The 10385-nt window shown below is 31.4% G+C and overlaps 1 long non-coding RNA gene across 1 annotated transcript; it reads right to left on the bottom strand.

Moving 5' to 3' along the window:
• Positions 1-7403: 7403 nt before the first annotated feature.
• Positions 7404-10038, bottom strand: LOC132749598 (uncharacterized). Its single transcript, XR_009628442.1, has 2 exons — positions 8802-10038; positions 7404-7580 (listed from the first exon to the last, which is right to left on the bottom strand). It is a non-coding gene; the product is annotated as an uncharacterized LOC132749598 (long non-coding RNA).
• Between the last annotated feature and the right edge of the window lie 347 nt (positions 10039-10385).

Genomic DNA, 10385 nt, shown 5'->3' with positions numbered 1-10385 from the left:
TAAATCTTTTAATGTGCCAAATTTATTAAATGAAAACACATTACATTACTTCTTTTCTAAAGTTATAGGCCTATTATAGTTACTTCCGATTAAAACCCTGAAGTCATTTCATGTGAATACGTTTAGCATTTTGAATGTATGCAGATGTTGCACTAGATCCTTCTTAGTTCTAAAGTGGCTGTAATCCAATGATCTGTTACGAATGTTGTACAACACGGAGCTATATAAAACTAATTACTGACAAGTATCAAAACTTTGGGGGGGGGGAATAAATGACTTGTCTAAACTTTATATACAACCTGTTATATTGATTAGTGTGTATAAATAATTAGCCTGTATTGATTAGAAATATGTCTCGAAAACAAGCAACAATTAAAATAAAGTCAGATTTGTTAATTCATTTAGTGATTTAAACTGACTCTTAACTTGTCCAAGATATATGACAAAGTCAGTCACATCATTGCATTATCTTGTTATCATTAAGCAAAATAATCTTTATGTTGATAAAGCTGCACGCCTCCAGATGAGCAAATATTATGTTGAGAACACTTTGTTAATTAAAGCTGCACGCCTCCAGATGAGCACATATTATGTTGAGAACACTTTGTAAATTAAAGCTGCACGCCTCCAGATGAGCAAATATTGTGTTGAGAACACTTTGTAAATTAAAGCTGCACGCCTCCAGATGAGCAAATATTATGTTGAGAACACTTTGTAAATTAATGCTGCACGCCTCCAGATGAGCAAATATTGTGTTGAGAACATTTTGTTAATTAAAGCTGCACGCCTCCAGTTGAGCACATATTATGTTGAGAACACTTTGTAAATTAAAGCTGCACGCCTCCAGATGAGCACATATTATGTTGAGAACACTTTGTAAATCAAACTGCACGCCTCCAGATGAGCAAATATAATGTTGAAACACTTTGTAAATTAAAGCTGTACGCCTCCAGATGAGCATATATTATGTCGAGAACACTTTGTAATTAAAAGCTGCACGCCTCCAGATGGCAAATATTGTGTCGAGAACACTTGTTTAATTAAAGCTGCACCGCCTCCAGATGAGCAAATATTATGTTGAGAACACTTTGTAAATAAAGCTGCACGCCTCTAGATGAGCAAAATATTGTGTCGAGAACACTTTGTGTTAATTAAAGCTGCACGCCTCCAGTTGAGCACATATTATGTGAGAACACTTTGTAAATCAAAGTTGCACGCCTCCAGGTGAGCAAATATTATGTTGAGAACACTTTGTAAATCAAAGTTGCACGCCTCCAGGTGAGAGCAAATATTGTGTTGAGAGAACACTTTGTAAATTAAAGCTGTACGCCACCAGATGAGCAAATATTATGTTGAGAACACTTTGTAAATTAAAGCTTCGTGCCTCCAGGTGAGGCAAATTTGTGTGATGAACACTTTGTTAAAATTAAAGCTGCACGCCTCCAGATGAGCAAATATTATGTTGAGAACACTTTGTAGTAATTAATGCTGCACGACTCCAGATGAGCACATATTATGTCGAGAACCACTTTGTTAATTTTAAAGCTGCACGCCTTCCAGTTGAGCACATATTATGTTTGAGAACACTTTGTAAATCAAAGTTGCACGCCTCCAGATGAGCAAATATTATGTTGAGAACACTTTGTAAATCAAAGCTGCACGCCTCCAGGTGAGCAAATATTATGTCGAAAACATTTTGTAAATCAAAGCTTGCATGCTCCAGATGAGCAAATATTATGTGAGAACACTTTGTAAATCAAAGCTGCACGCCTCCAGGTGAGCAAATGATTATGTCGAGAACACTTTGTTAATTAAAGCTGCACGCTCCAGATGCAGCAAATATTATGTCGAGAACACTTTGTAAATCAAAAAGCTGCACGCCTCCAGGTGAGCAAATATTGTGTTGAAAACACTTTGTTAATTAAAGCTGCACGCCTCCAGGTGAGCACATATAATGTTGAGAACACTTTGTTAATTAAAGCTGCACGCCTCCAGATGAGCAAATATTATGTTGAGAACACTTTGTAAATTAAAGCTGCACGCCTCCAGATGAGCAAATATTATGTTGAGAACACTTTGTAAATCAAAGCTGCACGCCTCCAGGTGAGCAAATATTATGTTGAGAACACTTTGTAAATCAAAGCTGCACGCCTCCAGATGAGCAAATATTATGTCGAGAACACTTTGTTAATTAAAGCTGCACGCCTCGAGATGAGCAAATATTATGTCGAGAACACTTTGTAAATCAAAGCTGCACGCCTCCAGGTGAGCAAATATTGTGTTGAGAACACTTTGTAAATCAAAGCTGCACGCCTCCAGGTGAGCAAATATTGTGTTGAGAACACTTTGTAAATTAAAGCTGTACGCCTCTAGATGAGAAAAAAATGTTTCGATAAAATCAAACCTGAGGAAAATGTACTAAGATTTTAGGAAAGGTATAAAGATTCAAAATTCTAGTAATAATTGACATGTAATTAGCGATTAATGACCGATTTTTCAGTATTTATAACTACATGTATAATTCTACTGCGTTACTGACACAATTAGGTCTATTTTAGCATATTTTGACCTCTTTAAAGCAATTTACATGGGTTGTAAGTGATAATGTGTAAATTGCATTATTTTAGTAACTTTACAATATTATACTGTTAAATATATTTTCAAATTTTCATGAAAATAAGCATGAATTTGGAGGCGTGCTGTTTTAAACATATATTTATTGTATAGTAAAAGTGCTTGAGCAGAATGTATATTAATATTAAGTTACAAAGGGGAATAACTCGTGAGGGCATAATATTGATTCACACTTTCCATTTTGTATCTGTAATGTACGGTTACTTAGAGGTAAAAAGACAAACATGATATTTTGTGTCCACGAGAAAATAACTCATTCCAAATATATGAGCGTTATACTGAAATTAGCGCTATATCGAAGAGCGCTATATCGCGGCTCCAGTGTATATTGTTTAAGGGATATTACGACATGTACGATAGCAACACTGCATCTATTGTAAAAATTGTTTGGTACTTGCACTATATGGTCAGATTGCTAGGTTTGGTTCTTGTATATATAAAACTAAGGTGCTTTCCATCTGCTAGTTCTCTGCAACTACTGGCAGAAATTTAATGAAACTATGGGAACCATCAATACCAATACGAGATGTGCATATCGTCGCCTTGTTCCAGTCAGACCCTTCAACACAGAGTTATGGCCCTTGATTAGTTATATGGCCCTTGATTAGTTATTCAGTAGGCATATATACGCTTTATATACTATTTCTCTGCAGCTACTGTCTGGAATTTAATGAGACTATGGAAACCTTCAATAGGTTTTTAGCCATTGATTTATTATGTAGTATACATATAGAGCAATAATCGTTTCCCTTCTATTTCTCTGCAAGTGCTGGCAGAAATTTAATGAAAGTGTATGGGAGAGGAGATGTGCATATTGTTGCTTGCTCCTGTCAGACCCTTCATCACCGAGTTATGGCCCTTGATTAGTTATGCAGCATGCATTAAGAACAATAATTGTTTCAATGCTAATTTCCTGCTGTTATGTAGAGGAACATATGACAACATCAGAACAAGTTGAAAATTGTATTAAAAACAACTTCAGTTTCGGGAATGAACTACCCATCTTTAAGCTTTTTATAATGCGGCTAGGTTTTGTTATAACTAGAAATGTCATTATAGATTAAATCGTATCAAGTGGCCAGCATTTTATTTGATTATCTTAGTAATTTTATAAAAACAAATTTTGTTTTGATCTTTCTTTCTCGTCAACATCAATCAAAAGGTTTCTATCCTTGTTGTTCTGGTTCATATATTGTACTTTCATAATAAAGCCACCTTAATAATTGCTTTTCAACAATTTGCATCTGTACAATAGGACCACTCAAACTTGTTAATATTGAGAATCAAACATGTGTGTACTCTTTATTCCTGGACTAAACCAGTACTGGTGGTACATAATGAGTATTTCCCCAATAAAACACAACATCCAGGATAATTGTGTTATACAGCTTCAGACCCCAAGTTATCCTTAGAACGAAACTGATTTACGTACATATTATGTTAGTGTATGATAAATAAAACATCAATGTTGTTTCACAAATTTATGTTTATTAAATAGATGAACTATGATATAATCTACATACATGTATAGAACATTAATTTATAAAATCCAAGATTTCTGTAAACATATCATACTTGCAATCAGTACTGACAGTATGATTATTATAATATATTATAACAAAATGTACTTGTACATATTTATCTCCCTTTACTCAATAAAATGTAAAACAGTTAAATAGTAATATCTTAATTCTAACATTTTCTATAACTTGTAAAATGGTCAAATCTGTTGTAAATATCAGTTTGATGAAAAAAAAAATGAAATGATAGCATTTCTGATGTATGTCTTTAACCAACTTACTTAAAAAAATCAATATGAATTTTCATCATAACATGTCAATATAAATCTTCAAATAGTTTTACAACAGCCTCTCTTCTATTGCAAATAAGTTGCAATGACCTTGAATGCCATTTTGTCAGAAGGATAATATAATATTTCATGTTCAAACATCATACAGACTTTAAGGCCCATTATGCCTCAGAAATCTTTTTTTTTTTTTTTAAAAAAACTTTGTTTACAGTTTCAAAAAAATACTCATTCGTCATAAAATTGAACCATCTTTGATCGAGCTGCTTTGTTGGCAATTATAGTATATTATTATTTTGTATGCAAGCAAAACTACTACTTTTGTTTACATTTTGTTCACTTTAGGGCATATAACTGCACATTCAGCGCTACTTTCCCCAGCTATTTTAAAAAATCTATCATTTTCTTAAAATCATTATTAAACACATGTTTGACATTTCTAAAGAATTGTATAAAAACAGATTTCTGAGGCATAATGTGCCTTTAAAGGTATACTCTGCATGATAATTTAGTATAAACTGTTACAAAGGTAAATTACTACAAAATTTTCACATCGCATATACATTGTACCTCAATCAGATAGATACATTCAATTGTGTATGAGTTGTGTCCCGGCAATAAATGAAATATGGACAATTACAAATCCTAATGGTAAATTCCACTAAGAAAACTTTATACATGTATACCAAATCATAAAAGTAACAAAACGGCCATGATGCCCCTAATTAACCAAGTATAAGTAATTACATTGTATTACAATATTTACAACTTTGTTGTATGAGAGTATTATTACTGATATGATTTTGGTTTGAGAGAACGAAGCTATGTTGAATACATATACATAATACAAAAATACTTATCTTTGTAAATTATACAAAATCATAATTAGGAAACTATATACATAATACCCACAAAAAACATCTCTTAAAGTAACAAGAAGGCCATGATGACCATAATTCGCCATATTTCACGTCATAGTAGCATGACAATATTCCATCCTTCGGATGTATCCTTATTGTGTTACCTTAATATTTTATTACATATACATAGGTAAGTAACGCACATGTCATTTTCTGATCACTTAATATAAATTATGTACATGCATATAAACATACTAGTTTGACAATGAGATACACAGTACCTCAAACAAGAAAAAAGTATTTAGAATTTGTAAATATACTTGTATATACTTAACTGAAAAAAACGAGATCAAATCTGACTAGAACATGGATAACTAATACATTAATAAATTATGTACAAATATACAGATCAACCTATAACTATAGCTTTACACCACTTAAGCACACATCTACTGAAAGTTTAAGATACTTTTTTCACTTCTCTTTATTAAACCAAGGAGGCATTTTGTGTAATTTTATAAATTTCTTAAAGACTTCTGAAAGTTAATACGGTCATTTATAAAAAAAACTGTTTGCTATATAACCTGAAAGCATCGGTTATATTAAATTATAGCCATCTAATCTAGGTCATATAACTTGTCGAGTCATCCAACCAATGATATATTTTTATCTTAAAATAGAATGGTCTTGAAACGCGCTAGGTAAATCCTTCTCGCCACAATATAGCATGTCTTGGTATAACTCTGTATAGTTTTCTATATGCTGATTATGTAAGTGTTCAAGAACAGGGCAAAAACTAAATATACAATGTAGGAGCAAACATGAAAATTCTGGCAACATGATGTGCTTTAAAAATCTTTAAATATGTGAAAGAAAGATAAATATTTCAGAAAATAATGTGATTAAGCCATGATCTATTGAAAAACATATAATACTTGCGAACAAACGGCGCCATTTTGAAAATGCATCAAATTTAACATCAAATATTTGTAAATGACATTGTGAAATATTATAAAATCTTCACATGATACAATTAAACAACATTTTTCTTTGTAAAATCAATTTCTATTTTGCAATTGAACAATGCATAATTAAAAAAAAAAACTATAAAAAATAAACTAATTTTCATTGCAGAATTTATAATAATTGTTACTTTTTAAAGTAACAAAGGTCTGTGTTAATTTAATCGTAGCCAAAATTAGCATTTTCATAATTTTTGATTGATTTATCTTATACACATTAAATTTCCCTAAAAATTTTTTTTTTTGGAAAAACGGCCAAATGTACTATGCCAGATTACGGTTGGTAGATTTCCATAACCAATAGCAAAATGCAACATAAAAACTTTTGTTCTAATTTTTCTATAGTTATTTTGCAACTTTCAAATTTGATTATCCTTTTTGTAAGCGTAAGCGAAAAAAAGTAGTAAATCAACAAACTTATACTCATCAAAATTACTGAATAATTTGTTCCAACAATATAATGATTTTTTTCAAAGCTTGTCATTATGTAGTGATATGTTAAACTATTTCACTCCAAAATAGCAGAACACATAATTTAATCTTATTAAAATAAAAAAAAATTTAATCTAATTTCTTTAAAGTGAATTGGTCTATAATGGAAGATCTATATTAACCATAAATAATTATTTTTATAGTTAGTATTTAGTTTGATATGTTAAAGCAAACCACAAAAAAATGTATATTGGTGTTGTAGGCATGTGTTAGATACATGATCCGATACGATTTATAAATATATAACATATAATAAAGTTTTCTTAGAACAAAATTTTATAATTCACCATATATTGTGTTTATTACCAGCATACTAAATCATTTTAGAACTTTATCAACATTTCCAAAATATATCCAAAATACACAATGCAAAATTGTTATCAATACTTGTGGAAAATGTGCACATTGTAGACCAATCCACTTTAATTACAAGAATATTTTACAAGTTTCATTTGTGTTTTTTAATGGTATGTGAGTAAGTTCAGAAGGATATTTTGAAATATTTGACAGCGGCCTTGGTAAGAACTTTCTTTACAGATGTAAATTCTCCTTGGAAGAAAACAAGTTTAAGTACAAATGATGCAAAACTTTGCTGGTCTGTCTTTGTTTCAGCATTTAGGAACTAAAAGATTGTACAAGGTATTGGTGATGCACTGTTTTTAAACATTTTTCTTTGGGATATGTTTCTGTATAGCCAGGAACCAGGTGTTAAGTATTCATATTGGACTCTAGTAGAAGCATAATAATCATTGTCGAGCTGATTTTCTGAAAAAAAGTATAAAGAATAAATGAGAAAATCGAAATATAACAATGTAGATTACAGGATTTATTAAGTATAATAATATATTTCATGTGTTTTATGATTCACACACATTTAGGGTGAACCTAAGTAAATGCAAATCATAAAATTCCATACGCATAAGTAACTAAGTAGTTTATTTATTATAGTGGCATGTGTGAACATTTTTTTTATAAATCAAATTATATAACATATATAATACATCTAGCCCAATCGCTTATAGGTCTCCTTCATTTTTAAAAATAGTTGCAATAAAGTGATAGAAATATAAATAGAATATATTGAAATTGCCCTTTATTATATGGATCATTATAAGTCCTCGACCTGAGTAGAACCACAGACCTTCTGTAAGCAAATTGAATTGAATAAAACATCTTCCACCGGACGGCTGAAATGACTCATTTAAGCATATTAGCTGGAATACAAGTAGAATTACAGACCATCTGTAAACAAACTGAATTGAAATATTTAGGTACAAACTGATATCCGATAAGAATCAGCCAACTTAATTGATTAATATAGGCATGAGCTGACAAGTTCAGAGGGGAACCTCGGGCATTCCGTGAAGGAACAAAATTGAAAAATACACCTTCCCCAAGCCAGCTGAATTGAATTTTTTAAGCACAAGCTGGTATCAGAGTAGAACCACAAACCTCTGTAAGCCAACTGAATTTAATCATTTAGGCAAGAGCTGACATCTAAGTAGAACCACAGCCTTCTGTCAGTCATATGAATTAAACTATTTGACAAAAGCTGATATTTGGTTTAGAGGCACAAGCTGATAATACAAGTACAATCGACTAATATGAGCATGCGATGACATCACAGTATAAACCTCAGGCCTGCTGTAAGCAATCTGGGCATAATAGCTGACATCTGAGTAGAAGCACTGCCTGTTGTCAGCTAAATTAAACTATTTGGCCTAAGCTGATATCTGAGTATAACCACTGTCCTTTTCGTAAGATAATAAACTATAGTACCAAACTTTGCTTAAGAGGTATTAAACTCAGATGGTATTGAAACTCGGCTTACAAACTTGTAGTAAAATTTAATATTTTTTCAACATTTCCCTAAATTCATTCTGTTTATGATTTGGCTGAATGAAGCAATTGTCCATTGATATTTTATTTTACTATCTTTATTGGACATTATTGATCTGTCAATCATAAAGATAATTTAAGATTTACCTTGTCAACAAAGGAACATGGTTTTTTTATTGCTCGAAATAATCTGTAACTACACAAATCCATATTGTAAAATGTCACAAGAGATTCTGCATCACAACAATTTTGATCCATGGCCGCTGAAACGAGAAATAAGACACAAGATTAACGCATAATAAGTATCTTATTAATGAGGAAATTTTGCAGAACAATGTCTTATTCTAATCTAGTTAAATATGAACAAGAAGGTCATGATGAACCTTATGTCGCTCACTTGATTATAAAGGCTCTAACTGACATGGAGCAATAAATTTTGCAAGTTATGAATGAAAAGCAGATTCTAATCTTAAACTGATAATTATCACGAAGTTCATATAAGCATCTCAAATATTGTACATTTAAGATAAAAGTCACTGCAAGGCGGGACCTGTAACACTCCACTTTTTTCTCTTTTTTGTTGCTATTAAAATCAATGGTTGCTAAGTAAAGTCAAAATTTGTTAGGATCAATGGTTGCTATGGAATGTCAATTGCTGCTATGAAAGTCACGTGTTGCTATGGAAAGTTAACGGTTCCTTTTGAAAACAGTGGTTGCTATGGAAAGTAAATGGTTGTTCTCTGTGTCATTAGTTGCTATAGAAGTTAAAGGGACTCCACTGAGGTTTTAAAGCCTAAAAACATAACATTTGAATTCCTTACATAAATCAGCAGGGTACTTAAATTGAACAGGAATATATGCAAAGATAGCTTAGAAATTTACTTTGAAATAAATGAAAAATGGTATTTTATGATTTTCTTAGCCCGATTTGAGTGAGCAGTGTTTAAACGCTTTTCATTTTAGGTCATTTTTTACAATTTGAATAATTATTCTGGAAAAAAGCAGTGCCGGAATGATCTGAAATTTTGCACAAAGATTAGTGGTCTAAACCCTACATTAAATGGTACATTTATCTGGAAAAACTATTTTCAGTCCCATCAGGCCATCCTTAAAAAAATGTTTGTTTGCAGTAACGCGACCGACTCACAAAATTTGCCCCTACTCAAAATTTTTTATTTCATGGTCTGGATGAAAATTTTTTTTTTTTTTGAATCAGAAAATTATGCCTTGTGCTTTGTTTTCGTTCTTTTAAAGGTTAATAGAAGAAATAAAATGTAGGTCTTATTAAATTAGAATTCAGTTATCAATTTATTAATTGTTACCAGATTATCAAAGCATATATTTTCCAGCATTTTGAAATTCCATGTTTATTTGGGAGTACAGTTTAATAGGGCTGCAACGATACACCAAATGTTCGATTCGATTCGATTTCGATTTTAGACACTTCGATTCGATTTTTTTCGATTCGATACATTTTTGATTACTAATTCATCTTTGGTATATAATTCTGCTTGTCTGTTTCAAAAGTGAGTGGCCCTTCAACCTAGTGCTTTGCTTTTCTGTTGTAATATAACTATTATATAAACTTATTTGACTTAATAATTGTGTTTATGAGAATAAAAAGCTCTTGTCTATTTGGAAAATAATTTTAATCAGGCAAATAATCATTAATCTCAGTAACATGACTATCACAGACACAGGTAAACGTCGCGTGGCCATGACTTACACTAT

Source organism: Ruditapes philippinarum, unplaced genomic scaffold (genome assembly GCF_026571515.1).
Source record: "Ruditapes philippinarum isolate M1 unplaced genomic scaffold, ASM2657151v2 ctg21187_1_1_1_1, whole genome shotgun sequence".
NCBI lineage: Eukaryota > Metazoa > Mollusca > Bivalvia > Venerida > Veneridae > Ruditapes > Ruditapes philippinarum.
This window is presented reverse-complemented; position numbering and strand designations above follow the sequence as displayed.